Genomic DNA, 18,548 nt, shown 5'->3' on the forward strand with positions numbered 1-18,548 from the left:
GTCCCCCTGCAACGCTCGTCGCACCGCCTCTAGGTCCACGGTCGCCGCGGCGCACGCCCACACTGTTGGTGCGAAGATGTGCATGGCGGCCGCTGGTGTTGCGTCCTCCAGATACTGTGGCTTACGGGAGAGAGCGTCTGCCATGATGTTGGTGTCCCCCGGGACATACTCTATTCGGAAGTCGAAGTTCGCAAAGAACTCAGCCCAACGTATCTGCCTCTGGTTCAGGAACTGTGCCGTGCGCCAGTGCTCTAGATTCTTGTGGTCCGTGCAAACCTGCACCGTGTGCTTGGCGCCGATCAGAAAGTGCCTCCACGCCTTGAACGCTGCGTGAATGGCCAGCAACTCCCTGTCCCATATGGTGTAGTTCTGCTCGGACTTGCTGAGCTTCCTGGAGTAAAACGCTCCCGGTCGCCACACCCCCTGCGGGTCTTTCTGCAGCAGGACCGCCCCCACGGCTCTGTCCGAGGCGTCTGTCTCCACCCTCATCGGCTTGCTGGGGTTGACATGAAGCAGCTGCTCTTCCGACGCGAAGAGACGCTTGAGTGCCTGAAAGGACTGCTCCGCCTGCTCTGTCCAAATGAACTTCTTTTTCTTGGAGCTAAGCGTGTCAGTGATGGCCGCCGTCTGCATCGCGAAGCCCTTGATAAACTTACGATAGAAGTTCGCAAAGCCGACAAACCGTTGGACCTCCTTCCGGTTGCGCGGGCTCTTCCAATCCAACACCGCTCGAACCTTGGCGCTGTCCATGGCGAGCCCCTTGTCAGACAGCTTGTAGCCCAGAAAATCCACCTCCGGCACGTCAAATTGGCACTTCTCCAGCTTGGCGTAGAGCCTATGTTGCTTTAGCCTGCTCAGCACTTCCTTGACGTGTTTGTCATGCTCCTGCTGCGACTCCGAAAAGATCAGGATGTCATCTAAGAAACAGACGCACGTCTTGTAGAGAAGTCCCGCCAACACGTGATGCATAAATGCTTGAAAAACGTGGGAGCCATTTTGCAATCCAAAAGGCATAACTCTATATTCGTAGGTCCCCAGTGGCGTGAACATGGCTGTCTTCCACTCATCACCCTCCCGCATGCGAATGAGGTTGTACGCCCCCCGCAGGTCCAACTTGGTGAACACTCTGCCCTTCCGTACCTTTGCGAGGAGGTCGTCAATTCGGGGCATGGGGAAGTCCGATGGCCTAGTCACACTGTTCAAAATCCTGTAATCCACTACCAGTCTTTTTTGGGGCGTGTCCCGCTTCTTAACAAAGAATACGGGACTGCCCCCCACTGCCCTGGACTCCCGGATGAAGCCGCGTTGCAAATTATGATCAATGAACGCCTTGAGTTCTTGCAGTTCGTCCTCTGACATGGAATACAGTTTCCCTTTAGGCAGCGCCGCCCCCGGCAGCAGGTCAATTTTGCAGTCATATGGTCTGTGAGGGGGTAGCCTGTCTGCCTCCTTCTCGCAGAAAACTTCCAAAAATTCTGCGTACTTGTGGGGAATCGCTTGCAGCGTGCCTAGCAGCAGCTGTGACTCCTCTTCCTCTCCTTCCTGCCTGGGCACGATGCAGTGTTCAGCACAAAAGGAAGAGCCGAAGGTCAGCTGCCTCTGGTACCAAGCCATCGCTGGGCTGTGCTTGTCCAGCCAACTCATGCCCAATACAATGGGCGTGTCAGATAGTTGAGTGACGTTGAAGCTGATGATTTCTCTGTGATTCCCAAGTCGCATCACCATTGGTGGCGTCTGCTTCACCACTTGCCCCCCGAGCAGCTCCCTGCCATCCACCGTGACAACCTGCAGGGGCAGTGTGGCCGGCAGCAACTGCACAGCGTGCCTGTCGACAAAGTCCTGCCCTATAAAGTCCGCATTGCTGCCTGAGTCAATGGTGATTGGTACGTCCATGGTGATTCCATCGGGCAGCTGGAGAGACGCTGTGAGCCTCACTACTGGTTTGGGCGGGAGGGGGTTCACGGGCTGTAAAATCTCTGGGGACTGCGTCACTAACACGTCTGGCTGGGCCCCAGTGCCTCTTCCTCCAGCCAGACAGCCTCGTTTCCCTGCTGTGGTCCTCCTTGCTGTGTTGCTGCAGTCACCATTGCTGAGGCTGCAGTGAACTTGTGGGGCCTCTGGGGACACTCTTTCGCCATATGCCCTGGCTCCTCACAGACGTAACACTTCCTGTTCCCTCTAGGAGGCTTCGCTTTCACTGCTGCCGGTGCTAGGGCTCTGGCTGCTGATTGAGCCCTTGCACCTCCCACCTCCATAGGTTCGGCTCCTCCTCCTGGCGGAGGCGTGGATTGCGCCCGCGCTGCTTCCCTGGGAAAGAAGGAGGGGCCCCCGGCTGGTTCGCGCCCTCCACGCCCTTCGTCCCTGTTCCACGGACGTCCTTCCAGCCTCACCCCCACTGCCAGTGCCCTCTGCACGACCTCCTGGGTGGTTCGGGGTCTCTCCCCCCTCGCTATCTCATCTTTAATCGAGTTGTGCAGCCCCTCCCAAAAGAGGTCTCTTACAGGAGCCGAATCTCTGTCCCATTCCAGGGCACTGACCAAGGCGAAAAAGCGGGCATGATACTGCCTGACGCTGGCCCTCCCTTGTCTCAGCCCATGCACCTCCTTCCGTGCAAGATCCACGTCAATACTTGATAAAAAACACCCATCCATCGCTTTAATAAAGGCATCTGCATTCTGTAGCGCCGGATCCTTATCTCTCCATAAATTGCGTAGCCATGCTCTCGCATCCCCATGCAGATGGGACATGATGAACCCCACTCTCTCTTGTTCATCTCTAAAGTCTTTATGCAGCAGTTGCAGTGCACACAGTACGTCGGCTCTAAAGTTGGGATACTGTTGCAGGTTCCCATCGAAGTGAGAGACCAGCCCGCCTGTCCGTCTCGCCAACCCAATTCCCTCCTGCCGGGGTGTCTGCTTTGTCAGCACGTCTAACCTGACCTGGAGATCCCTGCAGGCTGCGGCTGCCTCCTCCTCTCTCTTCCTGGATGCGAGAGCCTCGGCGTTCAGTTGTGCCACCGCGTTTCTGAGTTCCTCTATCTGCTGCTCAGCCGTCATGTCGTCTGCCGTTCGTGAGCTCGCTAGTAGGCACCTGTGTCTCTCCCCTCCTCGAGGCTGTAGATGCCCACAAGTTGAGACGGAGCTTACTGTCAGAGCTGCTTGAAGATCCTAGCTCACAGAGGATCACGCTAGCCAGCGGTCATTAAGTAAAAGTCTTTATTGAATTACAGTTTCCATTCTCACGCTGCTGCGCGCAACTCTACGCCTAGTGGCTAGGTCGGCGAAGCTCCGTCTGAGTCTCCGCCCTGTGTGCACCAGCTTAATATCCTAGCCTTGCTCCACCTTTTCCTCCTGACTGTCCTCCTCTGGGTCCCTCTACCCCCCGGGGCTTCTTCCTTCCGGGATTCTTCTGACGCTGACCCAGACCCTCCTGCCTCCTTGCGCCGGGCTTTAGGACCTGGTTCCCTTTCGGGGCTGCTTACTGCGCCGCCTTCCTCTGCATTTGAACTTGGCGCGCGCGCCCAACCTTCCACTTTCCTCTCAACCGTTTCTTCGCTTCCCGATGGAGGTGTGGCCACTCCCGACTCATGTCCTCCCTCCTGTGGAGGTGTGGCCACTCCTGACTCATGTCCTCCCTCCTGTGGTGAGCTGCCAGCGCTTCCCCCCTGGCTCCCTTCCTCTTCCCTGCTTCCTGGCGGTGACGCTGGTCCCGATTTCCAGCTGCTCCCCCCTGAGTCCTCTCTGGCTCTGTCTTCCTGGGGTGCCCCCCTAGACTCCCCCCTTGCCCTCGCCACTGGTGCTCCTTTCTGTGAATCCTCTGATTCACTGGAAAGACTAGGAGATCTCGGGTCGTCGTCATCACTCATCTTTTCTTCTGCCTCCTCCCCTTCACTCTCTGTTTCCTCCCTTGCCCGTGCTTCTGCTCCTAAACCCCTGACAACACCAATTTGAAATAAGCCCCATAAGTGCGTTATCATCTTATTCCTATGTAGATGGAAGCCAAAATACCTTTTTGCTTTGGTTGTGGTGATTCTGGTGCACACCCAAAAAATACCACGCGAATTGAAATAAGCCCAATCGAAGCATATTCGTCTTCTTATTACGCATATGGAAGCCGAAATATGGTGTTTTGTTATTTTGGTCTCTTTACATACACTTTGCGATTTCTGGGTAAATGTGCATTAAAACCAAAGAACACGACTTTGAAATAAGCGAAATCCAAGATTGTCCTTTCTGTGTAGATGGAACCCAAAACAACTTGTTTTGCTTTGTTGAGAATTATGACAGTTCGCTTTGCGATTTGCGGGTGAATGAACAACAACAGTGCAATGCAAGCTTATTCGTCCTCTTTCTATTGACGTCGAACCAATACACCTATGCTTGAATTGGGCTCATAACAAACATTTCACTGCGATTTTTGGTTGAATGTGCATTCTAACCCCTAAAACACCAATTTGAAATAAGCCCCATAAGTGCGTTATCATCTTATTCCTATGTAGATGGAAGCCAAAATACCTTTTTGCTTTGGTTGTGGTGATTCTGGTGCACACCCAAAAAATACCACTCGAATTGAAATAAGCCCAATCGAAGCATATTCGTCTTCTCTCTACTCATATGGAAGCGGAAATATGGTGTTTTGTTATTTTGGTCTGTTTACATACTGTCAGGGGTTTAGGAGCAGAGGCAAGGGCAAGGGAGGAAAAAGAAAGCGAAGGGGAGGAGGCAGAAGAAAAGATGAGTGATGACGACGACCCGAGATCTCCGAGTCTTTCCAGTGAATCAGAGGATTCACAGAAAGGAGCACCAGTGGCCAGGGCAAGGGGGGAGTCTAGGGGGGCACCCCAGGAAGATAGAGCCAGAGGGGACTCAGAGGAGAGCAGCTGGAAATCGGGACCAGCGTCACCGCCAGAGAGCAGGGAAGAGGAAAGGAGCCAGGGGGCAAGCGCTGGCAGCTCACCACAGGAGGGAGGGCACGAGTCAGGAGTGGCCACACCTCCATCGGGGAGCGAAGAAACGGTTAAGCGGAAAGTGGAAGGTTGGGCGCGCGCGCCAAGTTCAAATGCAGAGGAAGGTGGCGCAGTAAGCAGCCCGGAAAGGGAGCCAGGTCCTAAAGCCCGGCGCAAGGAGACAGGAGGGTCCGGGGGGTCAGCGTCAGAAGAATCCCGGAAGGAAGAGACCCCGGGGGGTAGAGGGACCCAGAGGAGGACAGTCAGGCGGAAAAGGTGGAGCCGGCCTAGGATATTAAGTTGGTGCACACGGGGCGGAGACTCAGACGGAGCTTCGCCGATCTAGCTACTAGACGTAGAGTTGCGCGCAGCAGCGTGAGAATGGAAACTGTAACTCAATAAAGACTTTTACTTAATGATCGCTGGCTAGCGTGATCCTCTGTGAGCTAGGATCTTCAAGCAGCTCTGACAGTAAGCTCCGTCTCCGAATTGTGGGCATCTACAGCCTCGAGGAGGGGAGAGAAGCAGGTGCCTACTAGCGAGCTCACGAACGGCAGACGACATGACGGCTGAGCAGCAGATAGAGGAACTCAGAAAAGCAGTGTCACAACTGAATGCCGAGGCTCTTGCATGCAGGAAGAGAGAGGAGGAGGCAGCTGCCACCTGCAGGGATCTCCAGGTCAGGTTAGACGTGCTGACAAAGCAGACACCCAGGCAGGAGGGAATTGGGTTGGCGAGACGAACAGGCGGTCTGGTCTCTCACTTCGATGGGAACCTGCAACAGTATCCCAACTTTAGAGCAGATGTACTGTGCGCACTGCAACTGCTGAATAAAGACTTTAGAGATGAGCAAGAGAAAGTGGGATTCATCATGTCCCATTTGCATGGGGATGCTAAAGCATGGCTGTGCAATTTATGGAGAGATAAGGATCCGGCGCTCCAAAATGCGGATGCCTTTATTAAAGCGATGGATGGGTGTTTTTTATCAAGCATTGACGTGGATCTTGCCCGGAAGGAGGTGCATGGACTAAGGCAAGGGAGGGCCAGCGTGAGGCAGTACCATGCCCGCTTTTTCACTTTGGTCAGTGCCCTGGAATGGGACAGAGATTCGGCCCCTGTAAGAGACCTTTTTTGGGAGGGGCTGCACAGCTCGATTAAAGATGAGATCGCGAGGGGGGAGAGACCCCGGACCACCCAGGAGGTCGTTCAGAGGGCACTGGCAGTGGGGGTGCGGCTGGAAGAACGTCCGTGGAGCAGGGACGAAGGGCGTGGAGGGCGCGAACCAGCCAGGGGCTCCTCCTTCCTTCCCAGAGAAGCAGCGCGTGCGCAATCCACGCCTCCGCCAGGAGGAGGAGCGGAACCTATGGAGGTTGGAGGTGCAAGGGCTCAGTCAGCAACCAGAGCCCTAGCACCGGCAGCAGTGAAAGCGAAGCCTCCTAGAGGGAACAGGAAGTCTGTGAGGAGCCAGGGCATATGGCGAAAGAGTGTCCCCAGAGGCTCCACAAGCTCACTGCAGCCTCAGCAATGGTGACTGCAGCAACGCAGCAAGGAGGACCACAGCAGGGAAACGACGCAGTCTGGCTGGAGGAAGAGGCCCTGGGGCCCAGCCAGACGTGTTAGTGACGCAGTCCCCAGAGATTTTACAGCCCGTGAACCCCCTCCCGCCCAAACCAGTAGTGAGGCTCACCGCATCTCTCCAGCTGCCCAATGGAATCACCATGGACGTGCCAATCACAGTTGACTCGGGCAGCAATGCGGACTTTATAGGGCAGGACTTTGTCGACAAACACGCTATACAGTTGCTGCCGGCCACACTGCCCCTGCAGGTTGTCACGGTGGATGGCAGGGAGTTGCTAGGGGGGCAAGTGGTGAAGCAGACGCCACCGATGGCGATGCGACTTGGGATTCACAAAGAAATCATCAGCTTCAATGTCACTCAACTATTGGATACGCCCATTGTATTGGGAATGAGTTGGCTGGACAAGCACAGCCCAACGCTGGCTTGGTACCAGAGGCAGCTGATCTTCGGCTCTTCCTTTTGTGCTGAACACTGCATCGTGCCACGGCAGGAAGGAGAGGAAGAGGAGTCACAGCTGCTGCTAGGCACGCTGCAAGCGATTCCCCGCAAGTACGCAGAATTTTTGGAAGTTTTCTGCGAGAAGGAGGCAGACAGGCTACCCCCTCACAGACCATATGACTGCAAAATTGACCTGCTGCCGGGGGCGGCGCTGCCTAAAGGGAAACTGCATTCCATGTCAGAGGACGAACTGCAGGAACTCAAAGAGTTCATAGATCATAATTTGGAGCGCGGTTTCATCCGAGAGTCCAAGGCAGCGGGGGGCAGTGCTGTATTCTTTGTTAAAAAGCGAGACACGCCCCAAAAAAGACTGGTAGTGGACTATCGCATTTTAAACAATGGGACCAAGCCATCGGACTTCCCCATGCCCCGAATCGACGACCTCCTGGCGAAGGTGCGGAAGGGAAAAGTGTTCACCAAGTTAGACCTGCGAGGGGCGTAAAACCTCATTCGCATGCGGGAGGGAGATGAGTGGAAGACGGCCATGTTCACGCCACTGGGTACCTACGAATATAGAGTTATGCCTTTTGGATTGCAAAATGGCTCCCACGTTTTTCAAGCTTTCATGCATCACGTGTTGGCGGGACTTCTCTACAAGACGTGCGTCTGTTTCTTAGATGACATCCTGATCTTTTCGGAATCGCAGCAGGAGCATGACGGACACGTCAAGGAAGTGCTGAGCAGGCTAAAGCAACATAGGCTCTACGCCAAGCTGGAGAAGTGCCAATTTGACGTGACGGAGGTGGATTTTCTGGGCTACAAGCTGTCTGACAAGGGGCTCGCCATGGACAGCGCCAAGGTTCAAGCGGTGTTGGATTGGAAGAGTCCACGCAACCGGAAAGAGGTCCAACGGTTTGTCGGCTTTGCGAACTTCTATCGCAAGTTTATCAAGGGCTTCGCTATGCAGACAGCGTCCATCACGGACACGCTTAGCTCCAAGAAAAAGAAGTTCATTTGGACAGAGCAGGCGGAGCAGTCCTTTCAGGCACTCAAGCGTCTCTTCGCGTCGGAAGAGCAGCTGCTTCATGTCAACCCCAGCAGGCCGATGAGGGTGGAGACAGACGCCTCGGACAGAGCCGTGGGGGCGGTCCTGCTGCAGAAGGACCCGCAGGGGGTGTGGCGACCGGGAGCGTTTTACTCCAGGAAGCTCAGCAAGTCCGAGCAGAACTACACCATCTGGGACAGGGAGTTGCTGGCCATTCATGCAGCGTTCAAAGCGTGGAGGCACTTCCTGATCGGCGCCAAGCACACGGTGCAGGTTTGCACGGACCACAAGAATCTGGAGCACTGGCGCACAGCACAGTTCCTAAACCAGAGGCAGATACGTTGGGCTGAGTTCTTTGCGAACTTCGACTTCCGCATAGAGTATGTCCCGGGGGACACTAACATCATGGCAGACGCTCTCTCCCGTAAGCCACAGTATCTGGAGGACGCAACGCCAGCGGCCGCCATGCACATCTTCGCACCAACAGTGTGGGCGTGCGCCGCGGCAACCGTGGACCTGGAGGCGGTGCGACGAGCGTTGCAGGATGACTCCTTCGCGCGAGCAAAAATGGCAGAGGTGCAAAGGGGCAAGGCAGCGGCCGACGGTTTCCAGCTAAGAGATGGATTGCTCATCCGTAAAGGGGCCATCTACGTGCCGGGAGACGACCTTCGCGCCAAGGTGCTGCAGCAGCTGCACGACGCGCCCACTACCGGGCACTTTGGCAAGGAGAAGTCGGTGGAATTAGTAGCCAGGGATTTCTGGTGGCCGGGAATGAGAGGGGAGGTCGCAGACTACGTGGCGAGGTGTGACACCTGCCAGAGGGCCAAACCAGTGCACAGACCGCCGGCCGGACTGTTGGAACCGCTGCAAACTCCGGTCGAACCTTGGGAAAGGGTGGCCCTGGACTTTGTCACGGATCTGCCCAGCTCGAGGGGCAAGACGGCAGTGCTGGTGGTGGTGGACCTCTTTTCCAAGATGGCACATTTCATTCCGTGTGCTAAGGTGGCCACGGCGGAGCAAACCGCCAAACTGTTCATAGACCACGTGTTCAAGGTTCACGGTCTGCCACGGTCTATTCTGTCCGACCGGGGGCGGCAGTTCATCTCGAATTTCTGGCAGAAGCTGATGGGCTTCCTGAACGTCAAGATCAACCTGGCGTCGGCGAGACACCCGCAGACCAACGGGCAAGCGGAGCGGGTCAATGCCATCATGCAGCAGTACCTGAGATGTTATGCAAATCAACAGCCTGCGACGTGGGTGGATTACCTGCCGCTTGCCGAGTTCGCCTACAACAACACGAAGCACGTGTCCACGGGGGTCACGCCGTTCTTCGCCAACAACGGGAGGCACCCCAGAACCTTCCCGGGACTGGAAAGAATGGGGGAGGGGGAGCCGCAGACAGCAGATGCGTTCGCGTCGGAGCTGCAGGAAGTCCACGATCCGCTGAGGCGCCACCTGGAGCTGGCCAAGCACGCATACAAGGTACAAGCGGACAAACACAGAAGGGTTGGCGAAGAGCTCCACGTGGGAGACTGGGTCTGGTTAGCAGCCCACGCAGTGCCGGCCAGGTCGTTGGCCAAGAAGAAACTAGGGCATAAATAACTGGGGCCCTACCAAGTCGAAGAGCAAGTCAACCCGGTAGCTTTCAGACTGGCACTTCCGGAGGGTTCCAGAATGCATCCGGTATTCCACAGATCGGTGCTCACTCCCTACAAGGCACCGCACAGGTTCCAGGAACCTGGAACGGCGCCGAGTCCGGTCAGAGACAGAACAGGGCACGTGGGAGTGGCACAGAAGGAGCGCATCAACGAAGTCACGGAGATTTTGGACTCCAGATGGGGGGAAGAGGGGGTAGAATACTTTCTCGCCAAAGAGGGCACCCCGGCCAGTGCGAACAGCTGGGTGCCGGGCTACGCCTTGGACGAACCTCTGCTCAAAGACGAGTTTCATGCCCTCTTCCCACATAGACCAATGCCGGCAGACTTTTTCGACGACTGGCTTTTCACGCCCACGCTTTCGGCCAGCACGTTCCGGGGGTTCGACTCGGACGAGGACCCGACACGAGACGTCCGTTCCCCGGAGGGGTCACCCTCGGGATCTGCCTCAGAACCCTCGTATTGGTGGGACGATAGACCAGAGGAGCAGTTCCGCAGAAAGTGGCTGGAATGCCCAGGACGAGCAACGCCGCCAGGAGGAAGTGAGGGAGAGACGGACATGGACGTTTTCGGGGACGACCCTGGTTTCGAGCACGGCGGCACAGAGATGGAAGCGGAGGTGACCGTCGTCGACGAGAGCAGGGAGGAAGACCCGGAAGACTTCAGATGGAGGCCCGCCACGGGAAGCGAACGATATCCGACGTTCGTCCCTTTGACACAGCAGCCCCCAGCTCCAGCACCGGAAGGAGGGGAGGGGGGAATGGGGGGCTTCGAGGGGGGGATGGATGTCAGGGGTTTAGGAGCAGAGGCAAGGGCAAGGGAGGAAACAGAGCGAAGGGGAGGAGGCAGAAGAAAAGATGAGTGATGACGACGACCCGAGATCTCCGAGTCTTTCCAGTGAATCAGAGGATTCACAGAAAGGAGCACCAGTGGCCAGGGCAAGGGGGGAGTCTAGGGGGGCACCCCAGGAAGATAGAGCCAGAGGGGACTCAGAGGAGAGCAGTTGGAAATCGGGACCAGCGTCACCGCCAGAGAGCAGGGAAGAGGACGGGAGCCAGGGGGCAAGCGCCGGCAGCTCACCACAGGAGGGAGGACACGAGTCAGGAGTGGCCACACCTCCATCGGGGAGCGAAGAGACGGTTAGACGGAAGGTGGAAGGTTGGGCGTGCGCGCCAAGTTCAAATGCACCGGAAGGCGGCGCAGGAGGCAGCCCGGAAAGGGAGCCAGGTCCTAAAGCCCGGCGCAAGGAGACAGGAGGGTCCGGGGGGTCAGCGTCAGAAGAATCCCGGAGGGAGGAGACCCCGGGGGGCAGAGGGACCCAGAGGAGAATAGTCAGGCGGAAAAGGTGGAGCAGGGCGAGGATATTAAGTTGGTGCACAAGGGGCGGAGACTCAGACGGAGCTTCGCCGATCTAGCTACTAGACGTAGAGTTGCACGCAGCAGCTTGAGAATGGAAACTGTAACTCAATAAAGACTTTTACTTAATGATCGCTGGCTAGCGTGATCCTCTGTGAGCTAGGATCTTCAAGCAGCTCTGACAGCTTTGCTATTTGTGGGTGAATGAAAAACAGTGCAATGCAAGCTTATTCGTCCTCTTTCTATTGACGTCGAACCAATACACCTATGCTTGATTTGAGATGATAACAAACATTTCAATCTGCGATTTTTGGTTGAATGTGCATTCTAACCCCTAAAACACCAATTTGAAATAAGCCCCATAAGTGCGTTATCATCTTATTCCTATGTAGATGGAAGCCAAAATACCTTTTTGCTTTGCTTGTGGGGATTCTGGTGCACACCCAAAAAATACCACGCTGTCAGGGGTTCAGGAGCAGAGGCAAGGGCAAGGGATGAAACAGAGAGCGAAGGGGAGGAGGCAGAAGAAAAGATGAGTGATGACGACGACCCGAGATCTCCGAGTCTTTCCAGTGAATCAGAAGATTCTCAGAAAGGAGCACCAGTGGCCAGGGCAAGGGGGGAGTCTAGGGGGGCACCCCAGGAAGATAGAGCCAGAGGGGACTCAGAGGAGAGCAGTTGGAAATCGGGACCAGCGTCACCGCCAGAGAGCAGGGAAGAGGAAGGGAGCCAGGGGGCAAGCGCTGGCAGCTCACAACAGGAGGGAGGGCATGAGTCAGGAGTTGCCACACCTCCATCGGGGAGCGAGGAAACGGTCAGACGGAAAGTGGAAAGTTGGGCGCCTGCGCCAAGTTCAAATGCACAGGAAAGTGACACAGTGGGCAGCCCTGAAAGAGAGCCAGGTCCTAAAGCCCGGCGCAAGGAGACAGGAGGGTCCGGGGGGTCGGCGTCAGAAGAATCCAGGAAGGAAGAGACCCCGGGGGGTAGAGGGACCCAGAGGAGAACAGTCAGGCGGAAAAGGTGGAGCAGGGCTAGGATATTAAGTTGGTGCACAAGGGGCGGAGACTCAGACGGAGCTTCGCCGATCTAGCCACTAGACGTAGAGTTGCACGCAGCAGCTTGAGAATGGAAACTGTAACTCAGTAAAGACTTTTACTTAATGATCGCTGGCTAGCGTGATCCTCTGTGAGCTAGGATCTTCAAGCAGCTCTGACAGTAAGCTCCGTCAGCAAATTGTGGGCATCTACAGCCTCGAGGAGAGGAGAGAAGCAGGTGCCTACTAGCGAGCTCACGAACGGCAGCCGACATGACGGCTGAGCAGCAGATAGCGGAACTCAGAGAAGCAGTGTCACAACTGAATGCCGAGGCTCTTGCATCCAGGAAGAGAGAGGAGGAGGCAGCTGCCGCCTGCAGGGATCTCCAGGTCAGGTTGGACGTGCTTACAAAGCAAGGGCAACTGACACCCAGACAGGAGGGAATTGGGTTGGCGAGACGAACAGGCGGTCTGGTCTCTCACTTCGATGGGAACCTGCAACAGTATCCCAACTTTAGAGCAGACGTACTGTGCGCACTGCAACTGCTGAATAAAGACTTTAGAGATGAGCAAGAGAAAGTGGGATTCATCATGTCCCATTTGCATGGGGATGCTAAAGCATGGCTGCGCAATTTGTGGAGGGATAATGATCCGGCGCTCCAAAATGCGAATGCCTTTATTTAAGCGATGGATGGGTGTTTTTTATCAAGCATTGACGTGGATCTTGCTCGGCAGCAGATACATGGACTGAAGCAAGGGAGGGCCAGCGTAAGGCAGTACCATGCCCGCTTTTTCACTTTGGTCAGTGCCCTGGAATGGGACAGAGATTCGGCTCCTGTAAGAGACCTGTTTTGGGAGGGATTGCACGGCTCTGTTAAAGATGAAATAGCGAGGGGGAGGAGACCCCGGACCACGCAGGAGATCGTTCAGAGGGCGCTGGCGGTGGGGGTGCGGCTGGAAGATCGTCCATGGAGCAGGGACGAAGGGCGTGGAGGGCGCGAACCAGCCAGGGGCTCCTCCTTCCTTCCCAGAGAAGCAGCGCGTGCGCAATCCACGCCTCCGCCAGGAGGAGGGGCGGAACCTATGGAGGTGGGAGGTGCAAGGGCTTAGTCAGCAGCCAGAGCCCTAGCACCGGCAACAGTGAAAGCGAAGCCTCCTAGAGGGAACAGGAAGTGTTACATCTGCGAGGAGCCAGGGCATATGGCGAAAGAGTGTCCCCGGAGGCTCCACAAGCACACTGCAGCCTCAGCAATGGTAACTGCAGCAACGCAGCAAGGAGAACCACAGCAGGGAAACAACGCAGTCTGGCTGGAGGAAGACGCACTGGGGCCCAGCCAGACGTGTTAGTGACGCAGTCCCCAGAGATTTTACAGCCCGTGAACCCCCTCCCGCCCAAACCAGTAGTGAGGCTCACCGCATCGCTCCAGCTGCCCAATGGAATCACCATGGACGTGCCAATCACCACTGACTCAGGAAGCAATGCGGACTTTATAGGGCAGGACTTTGTCGACCGGCACGCTATACAGTTGCTGCCTGCCACGCTGCCCCTGCAGGTTGTCACGGTGGATGGCAGGGAGCTGCTCGGGGGGCAAGTGGTGAAGCAGACGCCACCAATGGTGATGCGACTTGGGAATCACAGGGAAATCATCAGCTTCAACGTCACTCAACTATCGGACACGCCCATTGTATTGGGCATGAGTTGGCTGGACAAGCACAGCCCAACGCTGGCTTGGTACCAGAGGCAGCTGACCTTCGGCTCTTCCTTTTGTGCTGAACACTGCATCGTGCCCCGGCAGGAAGGAGAGGAAGAGGAGTCACAGCTGCTGCTAGGCACGCTGCAAGCGATTCCCCACAAGTACGCAGAATTTTTGGAAGTTTTCTGCGAGAAGGAGGCAGACAGGCTACCCCCTCACAGACCATATGACTGCAAGATTGACCTGCTGCCGGGGGCAGCGCTGCCTAAAGGGAAGCTGTATTCCATGTCAGAGGACGAACTGCAAGAACTCAAAGAGTTCATAGATCATAATTTGGAGCGCGGTTTCATCCGGGAGTCCAAGGCAGCGGGGGGCAGTCCTGTATTCTTTGTTAAGAAGCGGGACACGCCCCAAAAAAGACTTGTAGTGGACTATCGCATCTTAAACAGTGTGACCAAGCCATCGGACTTCCCCATGCCCCGAATCGACGACCTCCTAGCAAAGGTGCGGAAGGGCAGCGTGTTCACCAAGTTAGACCTGCGAGGGGCGTACAACCTCATTCGCATGCGGGAAGGAGATGAGTGGAAGACAGCCATGTTCACGCCACTGGGCACTTACGAATATAGAGTTATGCCTTTTGTATTGCAAAATGGCTCCCACGTTTTTCAAGCATTCATGCATCACGTGTTGGCGGGACTTCTCTACAAGACGTGCGTCTGTTTCTTAGATGACATCCTGATCTTTTCGGAATCGCAGCAGGAGCATGACAGACACGTCAAGGAAGTGCTGAGCAGGCTACAGCAGCATAGGCTCTACGCCAAGCTGGAGAAGTGCCAATTCGACGTGACTGAGGTGGATTTTCTGGGCTACAAGTTGTCTGACAAGGGGCTCGCCATGGACAGCGCCAAGGTTCGAGCGGTGTTGGATTGGAAAAGCCCACGCAACCGGAAGGAGGTCCAACGGTTTGTCGGCTTTGTGAACTTCTATCGCAAGTTTATCAAGGGCTTCGCTATGCAGACAGCGGCCATCACGGACACGCTTAGCTCCAAGAAAAAGAAGTTCATCTGGACAGAGCAGGCGGAGCAGTCCTTTCAGGCACTCAAGCGTCTCTTCGCGTCGGAAGAGCAGCTGCTGCATGTCGACCCCAGCAGGCCGATGAGGGTGGAGACAGACGCCTCGGACAGAGCCGTGGGGGCAGTCCTGCTGCAGAAAGACCCGCAGGGGGTTTGGCGGCCGGGAGCGTTTTACTCCAGGAAGCTCAGCAAGTCCGAGCAGAACTACACCATCTGGGACAGGGAGTTGCTGGCCATTCATGCAGCGTTCAAAGCGTGGAGGCACTTCCTGATCGGCGCCAAGCACACGGTGCAGGTTTGCACGGACCACAAGAATCTGGAGCACTGGCGCACAGCACAGTTCCTAAACCAGAGGCAGATACGTTGGGCTGAGTTCTTTGCGAACTTCGACTTCCGCATAGAGTATGTCCCGGGGGACACTAACATCATGGCAGACGCTCTATCCCGTAAGCCACAGTATCTGGAGGACGCAACGCCAGCGGCCGCCATGCACATCTTCGCACCAACAGTGTGGGCGTGCGCCGCGGCAACCGTGGACCTGGAGGCGGTGCGACGAGCGTTGCAGGATGACTCCTTCGCGCGAGCAAAAATGGCAGAGGTGCAAAGGGGCAAGGCAGCGGCCGACGGTTTCCAGCTAAGAGATGGATTGCTCATCCGTAAAGGGGCCATCTACGTGCCGGGAGACGACCTTCGCGCCAAGGTGCTGCAGCAGCTGCACGACGCGCCCACTACCGGGCACTTTGGCAAGGAGAAGTCGGTGGAATTAGTAGCCAGGGATTTCTGGTGGCCGGGAATGAGAGGGGAGGTCGCAGACTACGTGGCGAGGTGTGACACCTGCCAGAGGGCCAAACCAGTGCACAGACCGCCGGCCGGACTGTTGGAACCGCTGCAAACTCCGGTCGAACCTTGGGAAAGGGTGGCCCTGGACTTTGTCACGGATCTGCCCAGCTCGAGGGGCAAGACGGCAGTGCTGGTGGTGGTGGACCTCTTTTCCAAGATGGCACATTTCATTCCGTGTGCTAAGGTGGCCACGGCGGAGCAAACCGCCAAACTGTTCATAGACCACGTGTTCAAGGTTCACGGTCTGCCACGGTCTATTCTGTCCGACCGGGGGCGGCAGTTCATCTCGAATTTCTGGCAGAAGCTGATGGGCTTCCTGAACGTCAAGATCAACCTGGCGTCGGCGAGACACCCGCAGACCAACGGGCAAGCGGAGCGGGTCAATGCCATCATGCAGCAGTACCTGAGATGTTATGCGAATCAACAGCCTGCGACGTGGGTGGATTACCTGCCGCTTGCCGAGTTCGCCTACAACAACACGAAGCACGTGTCCACGGGGGTCACGCCGTTCTTCGCCAACAACGGGAGGCACCCCAGAACCTTCCCGGGACTGGAAAGGCTGGGGGAGGGGGAGCCGCAGACAGCAGATGCGTTCGCGTCGGAGTTGCAGGAAGTCCACGATCAGCTGCGGCGCCACCTGGAGCTGGCCAAACACGCATACAAGGTACAAGCGGACAAACACAGGAGGGTTGGCGAAGAGATCCACGTGGGAGACTGGGTCTGGTTAGCAGCCCACGCAGTGCCGGCCAGGTCGTTGGCCAAGAAGAAACTAGGGCATAAGCAACTGGGGCCCTACCAAGTCGAAGAGCAGGTCAACCCGGTAGCTTTCAGGCTGGCGCTTCAGGAGGGTTCCAGAATGCATCCGGTGTTCCACAGATCGGTGCTCACTCCCTACAAGGCACCGCACAGGTTTCAGGAACCCGGAACGGCACCGAGTCCGTTCAGAGACAGAACCGGGCACGCGGGAGTGGCACAGGAGGAGCGCATCAACGAAGTCACGGAGATTTTGGACTCCAGATGGGGGGAAGAGGGGGTAGAATACTTTCTCGCCAAGGAGGGCACCCCGGCCAGTGCGAACAGCTGGGTGCCGGGCTACGCCTTGGACGAACCTCTGCTCAAAGACGACTTTCATGCCCTCTTCCCACATAGACCAATGCCAGCAGACTTTTTCGACGACTGGCTTTTCACGCCCACGCTTTCGGCTAGCACGTTCCGGGGGTTCGACTCGGACGAGGACCCGACACGAGACGCCCGTTCCCCGGAGGGGTCACCCTCGGGATCTGCCTCAGAACCCTCGTATTGGTGGGACGATAGACCAGAGGAGCAGTGGTGCAGGAAGTGGCTGGAAGGTCCAGGACGAGCGACGCCGCCAGGAGGAAGTGAGGGAGAGACGGACATTGACGTTTTCGGGGACGACCCTGGTTTCGAGCACGGCGGCACAGAGATGGAAGCGGAGGTGACCGTCGTCGACGAGAGCAGGGAGGAAGACCCGGGAGACTTCAGATGGAGGCCCGCCACGGGAAGCGAACGATATCCGACGTTCGTCCCTTTGACACAGTAGCACCCAGCTCCCGCACCGGAAGGAGGGGAGAGGGGAATGGGGGGCTTCGAGGGGGGGATGGATGTCAGGGGTTCAGGAGCAGAGGCAAGGGCAAGGGAGGAAACAGAGAGCGAAGGGGAGGAGGCAGAAGAAAAGATGAGTGATGACGACGACCCGAGATCTCCGAGTCTTTCCAGTGAATCAGAAGATTCTCAGAAAGGAGCACTAGTGGCCAGGGCAAGGGGGGAGTCTAGGGGGGCACCCCAGGAAGATAGAGCCAGAGGGGACTCAGAGGAGAGCAGTTGGAAATCGGGACCAGCGTCACCGCCAGAGAGCAGGGAAGAGGAAGGGAGCCAGGGGGCAAGCGCTGGCAGCTCACAACAGGAGGGAGGGCATGAGTCAGGAGTGGCCACACCTCCATTGGGGAGCGAGGAAACGGTCAGACGGAAAGTGGAAAGTTGGGCGCGCGCGCCAAGTTCAAATGCACAGGAAAGTGACCCAGTGGGCAGCCCTGAAAGAGAGCCAGGTTCTAAAGCTCGGCGCAAGGAGACAGGAGGGTCCAGGGGGTCGGCGTCAGAAGAATCCAGGAAGGAAGAGACCCCGGGGGGTAGAGGGACCCAGAGGAGAACAGTCAGGCGGAAAAGGTGGAGCAGGGCTAGGATATTAAGTTGGTGCAGAAGGGGCGGAGACTCAGACGGAGCTTCGCCGATCTAGCCACTAGACGTAGAGTTGCACGCAGCAGCTTGAGAATGGAAACTGTAACTCAATAAAGACTTTTACTTAATGATCGCTGGCTAGCGTGATCCTCTGTGAGCTAGGATCTTTAAGCAGCTCTGACACACGCTGTCAGGGGTTCAGGAGCAGAGACGCAGAGAAGGGAGGAGACAGAGAGCGAGGGGGAGGAATACGAAGGAAGGATGAGTGGGGATGACGACCCGAGATCACCGAGCCTGTCTAGCGAGTCCGAGGATTCCCAGAAGGGAGCGCCAGCAGCCAGAGCAAGGGGGGAGAGCAGGGGGACACCCCAGGAAGAAGGGTCCAGAGAGGGATCAGAAAGCAGCAGTTGGAGATCGGGACCCACGTTCCCAGCCGGGAGCAGCGGGGAGAAAGGGGACCAGATATCGGGCTCCGGAGACTTTCAGAAGGAGAGAGGGCATGAGTCAGGATTAGTCACGCCCACCTCGGGGAGCGATGAAACGATCAAGAGGAAAGTGGAGAGTTGGGCGCGCGCGCCAAGTTCAAATGTAACGGAAGCTGGCGCAGTCAGCAGCCCAGAGAGTGAACCGGGTCCCAAAGCCCGCCGCAAGGAGGCGGAAGGGTCAGGGGGGTCCGCGTCAGAAGAGAGTAGGA

This window comes from Podarcis liolepis (genome assembly GCF_965112155.1).
Source record: "Podarcis liolepis genome assembly, chromosome: 5".
Lineage (NCBI taxonomy): Eukaryota > Metazoa > Chordata > Lepidosauria > Squamata > Lacertidae > Podarcis > Podarcis liolepis.